The sequence below is a fragment of the Betta splendens genome, chromosome 8, assembly GCF_900634795.4.
Source record: "Betta splendens chromosome 8, fBetSpl5.4, whole genome shotgun sequence".
Taxonomy (NCBI): domain Eukaryota; kingdom Metazoa; phylum Chordata; class Actinopteri; order Anabantiformes; family Osphronemidae; genus Betta; species Betta splendens.
In genome coordinates this window covers 5,744,167-5,756,890 of record NC_040888.2, presented here as the reverse complement: position 1 = coordinate 5,756,890, position 12,724 = coordinate 5,744,167, and the positions used below count along the sequence as shown (strand labels likewise).

Below are 12,724 nucleotides of genomic sequence, written 5' to 3'. Positions count from 1 at the left end.
TTCCAACACACCCCCATCAGCATAAATCTTGCCGTGCTCAAGGCTGCAAACACTGCAACAATGCCACTGGGTCATTCTATGCCAAGTCATCTGGCTCTGCACATACGCACACACATGCACATGCTCACAAATAAATTGTTGTTGTGTGGGGTTGTTTGTCGCTACCGAGGCTTCTTTTTTTTTGTCTTGCGGGATGCATATATTAATCATTCATCATCCGTTCAGACTGATGTGAAGCGAAAGCCCAGACGATGCAAATTCTTCCTTTCAAGCTCGTGGACATTGTCTGTGGGACAAGACGAGACAAGATTGTGTCATGTGCAGGGGTCAGCTCCTAGAGCCTTCCAGAATCCCTCCTTGTGCTGCATCTTTATTTGTGGTAAAGTTGTCAAGACGTCACAGTGGCGGTTAAAATCCTAACCTCTCCGACACTCTGTGCCCAATACGACGACTCAGCAGCAGCAGTGGAGGAGCCACAAAGAGACGCTCGGCCACAGTAACAAACTTGTTCCCTAAACATTTGTCCACAGCTTTCGCCCATCATTAATAACCCCATAAAGAGCTCTTTATGTGCGACTGGACAGTGTCACTTTTTGGAGTCAACTTTGATGGGATGAATGTGCGTGGCGAGCCTGAATGCCTCGCAGCTGGGCGCGAGCCAGGCGCTGGTGACAGCGGGTACCAGGGCACAAATCCCATGGCAGAAAGGGCATCTTTGTTTGGCCCAGGTGCTCCCTGGATGCACTGCCCTCACATCCTGTGCAGCCTCATTCATTATGCATGAGTCGTACATTTAAAATCATGAGCTTCCTGTCAAAAGCCAGAATGGGCCAGTCTGGCCAAGTGCGCTCTCTGTGGCTTCAGAGGGAGAATAGAAGCGTAACATTTTCAAGGCATTGAAAAGGCCTAAGAACAAAGTCCATTGTCACAGGGCGAAGCGTTATAAAAACACATTATGACTCGAAGCATCTGAGATTCAACAAGGTCTCTTTCAGCTCCCTTGACATGGATTTTCATGGGTTCTTTCCAGCTCAGCCTCCAAAGACTCTGTATAGTCCATAAAAATATGCATTGTTGGAGTGACGTAATGTAACTTATGCAGCTTCAGCTGAAAGTTGGGTTGCAGCAGTCACCGCCTTAACAAATTCAGCAGAGTCTGCTCCCATGAGAAGCTGTGGCTCGGTAATTACTGCAGGATTACAATAATCTACATTTGGGAGCGTAACCTCCCACCGGCCTTTGTGGCTCAGCACGGGATGAATCCTGTACAATTAAGCCATTTTGTTTCACTGCATGACCGTCCATTAGCATTATCTACACCAGTGGCTGCGACTCTCAGGCCGGCTCCCCCTGAGGTTCTCATCGCCGCAGCGGTTCCCCTGGTTACGGCTCAGTCTCCCAGAGGCTGGGGTCACAGGGGTCAACACCTAATGATGTGATCGGACTCCCAAAGTTTCGGCGAGCATCAGATCTGCATCTACAGATGCCATTCAAACGTTGGTATTCTCATCCCGTGGAACCGTCTCCAGAGGACGACGCAGATCACTGGCGCGGCTCACTTTCGTGTGATGCCCCCAGTATTAAATTGATAAGTGTCTGTGCTTGGAACAGCGGGGTGCCGCGCCTCGTGAAAAGGAGATCTAACCCGCAGTGACAGTCGTGGCCCCGGGCAGCTCCCCGCACCAGCCAACCAGTCAATATCAGCAGGACCTGAGCAATTAGAGCATGCAGAGGCACTGCAGGTGGGCACATTAGGCATAAAAGGTAGACTTCTGCTGACCGTCTGGGGACGGCGAGGACCCCGCGGCTCCCTCAGGGCTTGAAATGATCATCCGGGGCAACCGGGCCCAGCTCGGCTTAACCGGGCTTTGGGGAGTGAGGCTCCTTTATCGGGGCTTACGAGGATGAGACCTTATAGCTGCTTAAGCTGATCCCTGAGCTGCGATCCTGCTGGGAGGAATTCTCATAGAAGTAAAGACGTTACAAAATAATAGGCGGTCAACTTAGCGCTGCCTGAAATAATGAATTTCAAGGTACTTTAAGTTAATACTGTTTAAAAAGAAGAGAATGGTTTATAGTAGTCATGCTCATATTTTTCTGTTTATTATTATTAATAGTATAATAAGACATGTACCACTCCAGCCAAGCTTCCTAATCTGCTCACCGAAGGCAAGATTTGGGTTTAGCGTAATTCATTTTCTGTTTAAAGTCTTTTCTTTCAAGGACATGGCCAGATAAGTTTCCAAGAGGTCTTCGGACTTTCCTAGATATTATTCTCTGTCTCAGCAGGTCTTATCCTGATTCCTGTCACTTCTCAGAGACAGAATATTGGCTGGTGTTGAAAGGTGGGGTATACCACCCACATGACAGATTAAATCATAGCTGGTCACAGTAGAAGCAACGGCCTGAGTGGACCCTGTTGGTTCACATTAAAATACATGTCATTTTGGAGCCGATACAATTCTGAGGAAGGCTTCATTCTAGATAACTAGAGTTTTTGAGAATGCACAGACTCAGACACAAACACACCGGCTCATAAGATGGGTGTGTCAGTGTTTGATTGAAGGACTTTCATTTGCTGCCCTGACAAGCTGTCACATTAAATATGTTATTGGTATACACTGACATCACCCATTAGTGAAATGGAGAAAAAATATTTGGCAGCGAGCTAGATTCCACTGTGAGGTCAGTGTCTGAGGGCTGGGATCTGAATCACAAGCAGCCTGCTGTGGGTCTGTCTGTCCCTGTCCAGTGTTGGAAGTCAGCTTTGCCTCGGGCTGCTTCAGGCCAGATACCCAGTCATGACACCCCAGGGAGAATGGCATCAGTTACACTTTAAAGGCTCCTGGACTGCCGTGCCCTCATCCCTCCACCCCGCAGAGCCGAGTGGTGGGTGGTTGGCTCCGCTGCAGTCTCCAGGATCTGCCTGCATCTGTCCTTGTGACCCTCACCGCTGCCTGTGGGCAAAATCAGCAGGGCGCCTGCCCAGAGGCCCATATCCATCTGTGTCGTGCTACTTGCTGCTCTCGGTTTTGTCAAATTAGTAACTAATCTCCACTTTTGTTCTTTGACAGTACCTATAATCATGGTGGGAGCGCAGAGGGGCCGGCTTTGCCCACTGCAGGTGGAAACACCAGAACAAAAGCACTCCCACTCCATCCTGCTGATAACATTCCTTTGCTTTGAGACTGGGAGGAAGTGGCTCAGGATGCTTTGCGCATCCACATCAAGATACCAGTGGCCTCCAGTTCTCTTTCATATCATGCAGAAACACAAAACAAATGCAGTTAATAAACACAGCCTCCTGTGTTCGTCTCCTTTTGGGACTGCATCGAATCAAGAAGCTGGGCTGCAAAAAGAAACCAGAGTAGCAATAATATAAATGTGCAAATGCATTAAGTTATTATACACTATTAATAAATTATACATATTATGCATTAGATATGCCAGTTGCACAATTTAGATTCTTACTGATAATAGTTATATCGCTTTAATGTTTCAGAGGATTTTATGAAAGCTGATTTCAGTAAATCAACAGTGCAAACTTATCAGTTGCTCAGCAAAGTAACAAGAATTAACTCCGGCGAGAGCAGCTCCTCAGACCCACAGGCCGCTATCTGATCACTGGTACCACTTAGTGGGGACCTGCTGAGACCTCTGTTTATGCATTAACTGGGCAGCAATAATGAGCAGCGGCCTCTCATAGCGCATGAGTCAAATCAAATTCCCTTGCCAATTAGAAGGAGATTTACACGAGGCCCCGTAGCACTGAGGCTAATCTTCTTGGGTGATCTACGGTGTTCCCGCACTAAAACAGCCTCTTATATTCTCATGGACCACTGGTGCTAGCCCTCGTTGTGGGATTTGTTTCTGTTTTCATATGTTTCTGCAGGATTGGAAGGCTGGAGCCAGCCTGTGTGTGAGCATCCTGCCTGTGGAACAGACCTGGCAAATGGCCCACTCAGGACATTTGACCCTTGTGGATTTTTCGTTCTTCTGCGTGTGTGTGTGTGTGTGTGTGTGTGTGTGTGTGTGTGTGTGCGCGTGTGTGCGTGTGTGTGTGTGTGCGTGTGTGTGTGTGTTTTGAGCTAGCACTTTTCCTTTAGCAGGGGCTAAAAGGCTCGAAAGGGTGGAAAGCAAAATATTTGTGTAAGTCTCCTGGACGCCAGGTTGCATAAAAGGTTCCACAGGCGTTTGCATCAAACCTGGACTGTTAAGACCACAGATTCTGTTTTTGTTGCCATAAAACTGCCCTTTCCGAAAAAGTACATATATGTATATTCCATTTGCTTGACACTTATAAATTTAAATTGACTGCAAAATCAAGTTTGCTCCCCAAAGAAAAACTGAAAGCTAAATATATTAACCTTATGAATTTAAAGATCTATCCTGTGGGTGTGTTACATATATATGCTCTTCAATCAATGGGTAGCTTATACTAAGGAGGCATCATTCATGGTATGAGATTATGTTTAAGTTTCTTCAGGATTTCCTCTTTTATCATAATAACTGTGGATGTGACAGGTGTATGGACAGTGTCGCAGGCGAATTGAAGGAGTCTCTGCCTTGCTGCAGTGGCATCCGTGAGCCGAGCGTTTGAGAGCTACTAACCTGTTTTGGAAATCAGGAGGCAGCCCTGCTCACAGAGCCGGAGGACCTCCCCTGTTTACTGATGCAGGATACTTTTAGCAACTCTCCTTCAGTCTTAGGGGGTGGTGGGCAAATAGAGATCCTTCCCTTTTTCCTCTTTTTTTGCCTCCCTTCCCACTGTGGCTGATAGCGGTGATTATAGCTTGTTGTGGTTGTCTGGTCACAGTAATTGCAAGTTAGTTGCCCATCACTCCGTGGTCTGCTGGCAGTGAAAGGAAAGAAGGAGGAAACTGGAAAGAAAGGACCCATTTAAAAGGGTAGATTAAAATTGTACAAATGACCTTTTTTTGCTTTACAACAAAAGACAGGAAATATATAAAATTTTGCTACAATAGTGTCTTGGTGGTTGCACTATAAAATCCATGTTCACTGCTGGGTCTTTCAGAGGTTGCCTCAGTTGGAAAAGCTATGAATAATCTTTACCACATTCCCAGTCTTATAAAGAAAGGAATAAATGATTTTGGGGGAACAGGCGACACAGTGTATCTGTCGCCTGACCCTTAATGATTTATTGGTACTTCAGTAGCAGCATTTTTAACTTGGCTCAGCGTGTTTTCCTCGAACGAGCTGCCATGGCAACTTTATCAGTGTCCAGGATTAAGTCTGTTTGCTTATGGACAAGAATGCAATTAGTTGAGTCACACACACTGATCAATGCTGGCATATCACCGGCAGTCACCCATGAGCAAACATGTTTTTCTTTTGAACAGATAGCAGCGGAATGTCAAATACGACCTGATGTCCAAATAGCTGCTCGCACGTTGGGTTAATGTTATGTAAGAGTGAGGAATTTATTATTTCCCATGAAGTCACTTGTCTAATGTGTGTGCACAAAAGGCCTCAGGGACTTTTTGTCACCCACCCCAGTTCTCATCCCACTGTTTCAGGTGAACAATAGATAAGGGACCCCTGCTGCCTTGCCAGGTGACCTCATCACAACGCTCACTCACTCCCACTCACGGACACAAAGGTGGGCCCAGTGAAAATGCCAGCGCCGGTCCCACAGTCACCCCGATAATATCTCTGTCGCCTCAGCTCCGCATGCATTTACATGGGGCAGTCTCTCAGATAGAGTTGCACACGGGCACTTCTCTGAGTCAAAGCATGAGAGGGTGGGACACTGGACATCCCCCCAGCGGACGCCTTGTTCCTCCATTAATTGATCGCTACTTGATCTTGGATAGTGATTCAGGGGTACTCTCTAGGGCAAGCCACCATTCTCTGTGATATGTGTGGGAACTGTGTGGAGGCCATGAGGGTGCACCTGCTAAATGGCCGTTTTGGCCTATTCCCCCAGCACCTTGCCTATTGTTGGGGATTTATATTCAGTTTCCTTCTCAGATGGCCTCACAGTGGATGACTACTGAATTGGGCTTCTCCCTTTTCAGAAAAGGACTTGCTTAAAAGACGGACTTGCTAAGGTGGGGAGTACTGAAACCGTGACACAGGAAGAAATGGGATAGTAATGGGCTCCGATGAGGTCTTATGACACAGTGATGTCAAAGGTAGGAGTAGACTATGCAATGAAAAAATAGCACCACGAGGTAATAACTAAATAGCATCTTCAGAGGAAGGAGGATGATCACAAGCCAACAATTAGCCCTAATGACAGCCTGATGTCCTGTGGCCTCCTGGTTGACCCATGACCCTCATTTCAATCAGGGCTGTAATAAGGGACATTACTCTGTCAGTGTGGGGTCTCGGTCGAAGGAGGATGGTGAGATGAAAGCTACCCACTGAAGTGTGGGCTTCAGGTGAGATGGACAATAAAAGGCAGGTGTACTCATCATTTGGAACGGCAGGGTTGTGAAAAAAACACTCATTTTGTCTTTGCTTTAGATGAGTAGTTAGTATTTAATTTATTTACTGAGACATATGTAAACTAGGTCCAGATTGCATTTGCATGCAGGTAACAGAAAACGGCCTGTCTTCTTTACCCTCATTGTCCGTGACTGTTGGACTTCCTAATCCCTTCTGCGGGGGCATGTCATCACTGTGTCATTCACTGTTCACTCTAAGCTGAGGCTGTTACACACTGGCACCAGCGCTGCCACGGCTTCCAGAGAGAAGATAGGGAGGTGGAAAAGTGGTGGAGTGGAAGGGAGGAGGAGAGGGAGGGGGGAGGGGGTCGAGCCGGAATTACCAGATTTAAATAAAGTCAACTTTCCGGCCATCTGGCCAGTGTTTAGGATAGAAGGAGAAGCCTTGAAGGCTCGTGGAAGCAGAGTGATAAAGCTTTCTGCGTAAACTCCTGTTCCACAGTGCAGAATCAATAAAGGTTCTGAAAAACGAAATATTTTATATGTAGAGACTGCAAGTGTCACACATAAATCATGAGAACCGCTTCGGTTCTGAGACTGATGAATCGCGCGACGCCCCGGAGTCACTGTAAGTGGATCTAGGGACACGCACCGCGGCCTAAGAAAAGTGACATATGGTCGGTGGAAGGAAATCACATCGTTCGAACTGTGAGTAAGATGAGCAGGATGACATATCTCTAAACCGAGCACTCTGAAATTAAGGACAAAACACTGTGTCAGGCAATGATTGATCAGTCTGGAGTGTTTTGTCAAAATTCAGTCGTCTTCGCAGCCCCACCCTCAGGCATTTCCTATAATCAAAGGCCATGCCCACCCATGGCTAATTAGACATAAAGCAAGTCAGCGGGGCCTGATTTAAAGCAGCCACCCTAGGACAGAACAAAACAAAGACGGGGCAGCGGAGGAACGGGACAAATCAGGATCAATATTGCGCCGAACTTTTGTTTGCTAAAATGCCATAGAGCCTGAAATAAATCAGATAGAGGAGGGAGAGAAGGGCCGAGAGATTGCGTTCTCACGGCTCCCCGGGCACTGCACTGAGAATAGGCACACCTGGCCTAACAAAGCCCAGGAAGAGGGGAGGGATGAGCGCGCACACAGGCAGGCAGGCAGGCAGGGACACACACACACACACACACACACACACACACACACACACACACACACACACACACACACACACACACACACACACACCTTACTCTTAATAGTTAAGGATTAAATAACAATGAGAGTATTTAGACTTTTATTGCAGCCTAATAATATGAATAAGGAGACTAGTATGTTTTGAACTATGTTGTGAAGTGTCAGTCAGTAACAATACAAGAAGTACAGCCAGCCAGTGAAACATGTAAGGACATCTGCAACCAGTATCGAGACCAAACACACAGTCTTCTTTATGGAAAACTAACTGGGTTGCTCATGTGTAGGGCAGAAAACCTGTGAAGAGAGAGAGAGAGAGGAAAACGATTAGTGTTGCAGCCATGACTTTATTTTAGATGAGAATGCTCATGCCAGTAGTGTCACGTTGTTATGGCGACCCACAGGAGGCTGCAACCCCTTTTATTGTACGCCTCCATGCACCTTGTCGTCAGTTGTAGGGATTCATTTTTCAAAATCTTGCGCTGGAGGAAGAAACCCTGAGTAACAGAGCCATTTCCTGCCTCCGCTCGGTCCCTCCCTCACGAGCGGTTCTCGCGCCGCGGCATCTGCAGCAGCGCTCCCCCTGTAAATCATACTGTCACTTCTGACACTCAGCACCTCTGGAGCGTGAGCGCCCGAGCTGGTTTCAATTTGAGCCCCGAGCAGAGTTAATAAGTTTGAGATAAATTCAGCTGGCCTGGCTGGAGCTGATTTGGAGCGGTGTACGCTTTCGCCCCCCTGATTAGCCCTGATTCTAAACTTCATTGGCAAAGCACAAAGGCAGAGTCTGTTTCACCCTGACCCATAATGCACTGTGACCCCATGCAGGGAAGCCTGTTATCATTGCTATTTAGAGAGTTCAGGTTACAGGTGAGAGTCAGGTACTACAAAGATAATACTGACATGGCGACGGCAGACTCCTAGCTAAGGGTGGTCACTTTCCAAGGAGTATCGCGGACATCCAATACTGTGAGGTGCGTAGAAGAAGAAATGCTGCTGTTTAAATGCAGGCTAGGTGCCGTCGTCCGACGGAAGAGCAGCTCAGACAAGTCGGCATTGTACCGACTGAAATTACTCATTGAAAGTGGCTGCTTGTGCCATTTAGTAAAATAAACCTCGCGCTGAGCTAATATTCATCTCTGGTAACCTTCAGAAACCGGCGTGATGTTGGTAAGCACTCGTTCGGCCATCATTAACCAGCTGGAAGTGACTATAGCCCTTGTTGCTTCCCACCACATGATTGGAGGCTACCCCCAGTAACCCAACGCAGGGATCAATTATAGATAATTTAAGACTTAAGCAATTTGGACAGATTTCTGGAAATTACTGTAGAGGTCTTGTTGCTGTCGCGGAGCCGAAACGAGAGTGGGATATTTTGACAGGTTTTTACCACAGACCAGTTCTCAAATACACAAAGGCAGAGGTTACGCGGTGCCTAATATCCATGTGTTGATTGGGGCTAAAGTCGGGGGGTTAAGCAAGGTCTAGTTAGCCGGGCCCTGAATTACCATAGAGGAGGTTAAGCAAAACAGCAGCCTCCATCCCACCTGTCCACCAATTACCGCTACATAAACACAATGGCCGGCCGGCTGCATGCACACGCATAAGGTAAATTTACGTAGGTGGTCGGACTTCCCCAATTAAGGAATCTGACAACTGGAGACAGACAGAAGAAAAATGTTCTATTGGCGCCAATACTACGAGTATAGCATGTTGTGGAGGGACCGATCACACAGTAAAGGTCCTTTTCTCTTCTTACACCATGTATCTCCCTTTTTCCCCCCTTGCTGTCTTCAGCCTCTGTGGCCTGGGTGTGTTAACAGAAGGATGCGCCCGTGTTTGCCGTCGGTCCCTGGGTCAGACAGGAAGTTGGCCAGACTGCGGTCAGTCCGAGACCTTTCGACTGGGTGCGAGGAAGACCTGCTGACATCACCGTTGCAGAATTGGAGGTGAGAAGGAGGAGGCTGTCTTTGAAACTATTTGTGTGCTTGTATACACACACACGCCCTTAAATATGAATCACTACTGTTCAACCAAGTGTTTGCTTTCTACTAGATCCTTGCATGTATTAGGGACCTGCTGCAAATGCACATATCCAAAAATAGCCATGTCTCATTACTGCTGTAATGTTCACTTATTCTGACCATGGGATTGCAGCATTTGTGTAAACGTCCACATGTCTGAACGCGTGCGATGGTGTGTGTGGTCTTATTCACATCACACACATGTTTCCCTCCCTCCCCACTGCCGGGGCCACCGCCGCTCCATCCAGAGACACAATTAGAAGCCCTGGCCGGAAAGCAGGTCTGACCGGCTGGACGCTGAGACGAGACAGGCTCGCCGGGCGGTTCCTCTCCCTCCTCGTCTCTGAAGGCCCCTTGGCGAGACGCAGGCGGCCCGGGACGTCAGGCCCAGGCGGAGAGGCAATCTGTCTCAGCGCAGTTGGCTGACGGAACGATCCAAACACGTGGCATCTCTCTGCGCTGAGCCGCGCGTGCTCCCACAGGGAGAAACAGGAAGGTTGGCAGCAGGTACGGTGGTCTGAAATCGGGACGCGGCCGCCCAGCATTGTTGCTGCGTTCTTAGTAGTAGTGGGAAAAGTCTGGAGACTTTACTTACTGTACATCTTTTGCATTTCTACTGGCTTAAAAAGGAATGAAACGAGCTGAGCTGTCAGTCAGAGTGAGCGTTGTGAGATCTGACAAAGCAGCACCGGCTGAAATTACAAAACGAGCCCCAGCCTCCTCTGTCAACAGATTGAGACAAATAGACGCAAATGTGTTTTCCACAATCCATGGGGTCAAACGACAGTCCTGACTGCGTATAAATGCCTATATTTAGGACAGTGCCTTGTACTGCCTCTAGCACCACATTAACCTGTGACCTCTAACTAGGCACTAAGCTCCTGGTGGTTTACAGCTGGGACGACTACCTTGTGGCCTCAGAGCGGTGATAATATATCAGTTGGAAATACTTAACACATGACTCAGGAGGGAGATACTCTAATCAGAAAACCACTGCAGTGGAGTTGAAACACTGTAGTCATCAACAGCTCTTTGCTTTAAAGTGATGTCTTCCTACTGAATTAACAATAAATGTAAGTAAATAAATAAAACCAAGCCGCTTCCCTAAATCTGGTTCAAATCTGGTTTCATGTGCTTTATTTCTATGAGCGTCTAATTGGGCGACTGGTGTTTGACACCCACGCGACAGGTGTTTGTATTTGCCATCCGGAAAACCCGCAGTAGGTTTATTTAGGTTTTCACACCCGGGCGACATCCGCCATCTACGCAAGTCCTCTCCAACAGGAGGAAGGCGTCACGGCAGCGACTCGCGCTTCTGTCGGCCCGGCCGAGGCCCTGGACGAGACCCGGCCCAGCTGTAAAACGACACAACGCCTCAAGTAGCTCCTCACCAGCCATCAAACCCCAAGTGCCCGTTAAAGTCCACTCCGCTGAACACCACCCCCCACCCCCCACCGCCCTCCCACCCTCGCCTTGTAAAACCAGGCGCCGTAAAACTGCCACGAGGCTCGCTCCCACTCTCCGTGTGTCCGCGGCGTGGAGACGGACGCACGGACAGCTCACGGCGTCACGCTGCTCTGAACTTGGGAAAGGATTTTAGGCGATTTATCTACGGAATACCAGAGGTCAGACAGCAGATGCTGCTCCATCCAACGCTATTCACGCCAGTCACTTTCAGTCCAAGTTAATTATTCTATTGTCACAGTCAGTGTGAGGCTGAAATCAAACTTGAAGAGATACTGTAGTGGGTAATGAGTTAAAGGCTTTTAGCTGCCTTCACATTCAACCTATAATATTCCTATTGCACAGGAGGATAACCCCAAGCATTCATTATTAACAGTTTATGCACCTTAAAGGTCGGTAAATAATGTATTCATGCTGCTTTTGAACTGATTTGCAGTTCGCCATAGAAGAAGCTGTTGGGTTTTACATCTTCAAGAGCTACATGGAAACAATTACTTCCTGGCAAATGCAGATTTGTTGGCAGATTTCTTTGTGTGTGTGTGTGTGTGTGTAGCCACACTTGAGCACAAAGAGAATAATTGCCACTGAAACGTCACTGGGTTTCATTTGACAAGTGTGCTGTGCATCAGCCAAGCAACATCTGGACGCAAACGGGGCCGTGGCTGCCAAGCGCTTGTATTACAGCTCGGCCCTCCGCTGGAGGATGCCTGCGAGCCTGAGAATTAGCTGAGAAAGTCGTGTAAAAGTTGTGAAGCGGGAGTGTCTGCCACTCGCTGCTTCCACGCAGCGCGGCTCAGTAATTAAGTCAGAAAAGGAGCAGCACACACAATGGTGCAGGGTGTTGGGAGAAGACAAGGGATAGCTGGTGGTAAAAGCTGCTCAAATACAAATAAAAAGTACCCTAAAAATAAAGCTAAAGGTTATAGTTACCCCAAGGAAGCATAAAGTCCCAGTAAAATAGGGTCTTCTAATGCGTAAAGATGTAATAAATATCCCTTTCAGCGTTTTTACTGGACATATTAACTTCACAAGTGGCTGCTATGACCACATCCATCCACAATCCTCTCTGCAGTGGCCTTTTCTTTGACTCCAACACACAGCTTACGATCAGCTCTGGCATATTATACGTTGGTCGCCATTATGGAAAAGTTCAAACTCGAGTAAGACATCGCTGCAAAGCAAAACAGGAAAAAAAACTGAGCGTCCGAAACAAGGCCCGACGGCGTAGTCCACTCTGCATCGCAGCATCGGAATCGGGTGAACTCTGACCCGGTTAGTTGTGCTGCTTCATTGCAGAACGGAGGCCTCCTGCGTTGTGCATATGTAATGAGAGCGTCTGACAAACTGAATCTACGCGCGCCCAAGAAAAAAGGCGGCTAGTGGAGGAGGCGCAGGTGGGTTTGATGACGATATTAGCTGCTGGGGCCTGTTCTTTGTTAGCTTTAATTGCTTATGAATATCTCAGCCTGTGTGTGTGTGTGTGTGTGTGTGTGTGTGTGTGTGTGTGTGTGTGTGTGTGTGTGTGTGTGTGTGTGTGTGTGTGTGTGTGTGTGTGTGTGATTTCCCTGCAGTGATGTCAAATCGCTCCAATCCTACACAAACACTTTCTCATTGATGCATTTG

At 47.7% G+C, this 12,724-nt stretch overlaps 1 protein-coding gene and 1 long non-coding RNA gene across 2 annotated transcripts in view; one reads left to right on the top strand and one right to left on the bottom strand.

Moving 5' to 3' along the window:
- The window catches only part of LOC114860561 (uncharacterized), a 56,205-nt gene extending 45,167 nt beyond the window's left edge, over positions 1–11,038 (top strand). The window contains exons 5-6 of the long non-coding RNA XR_008695380.1: positions 9,411–9,562; positions 9,886–11,038. This is a non-coding gene — a long non-coding RNA (uncharacterized LOC114860561). The remainder of the gene's footprint in view (positions 1–9,410; positions 9,563–9,885) is intronic.
- The window catches only part of LOC114860517 (galectin-3-binding protein A-like), a 206,947-nt gene that overhangs the window by 175,312 nt on the left and 18,911 nt on the right, over positions 1–12,724 (bottom strand). The gene's annotated exons all lie outside the window — the stretch shown is intronic.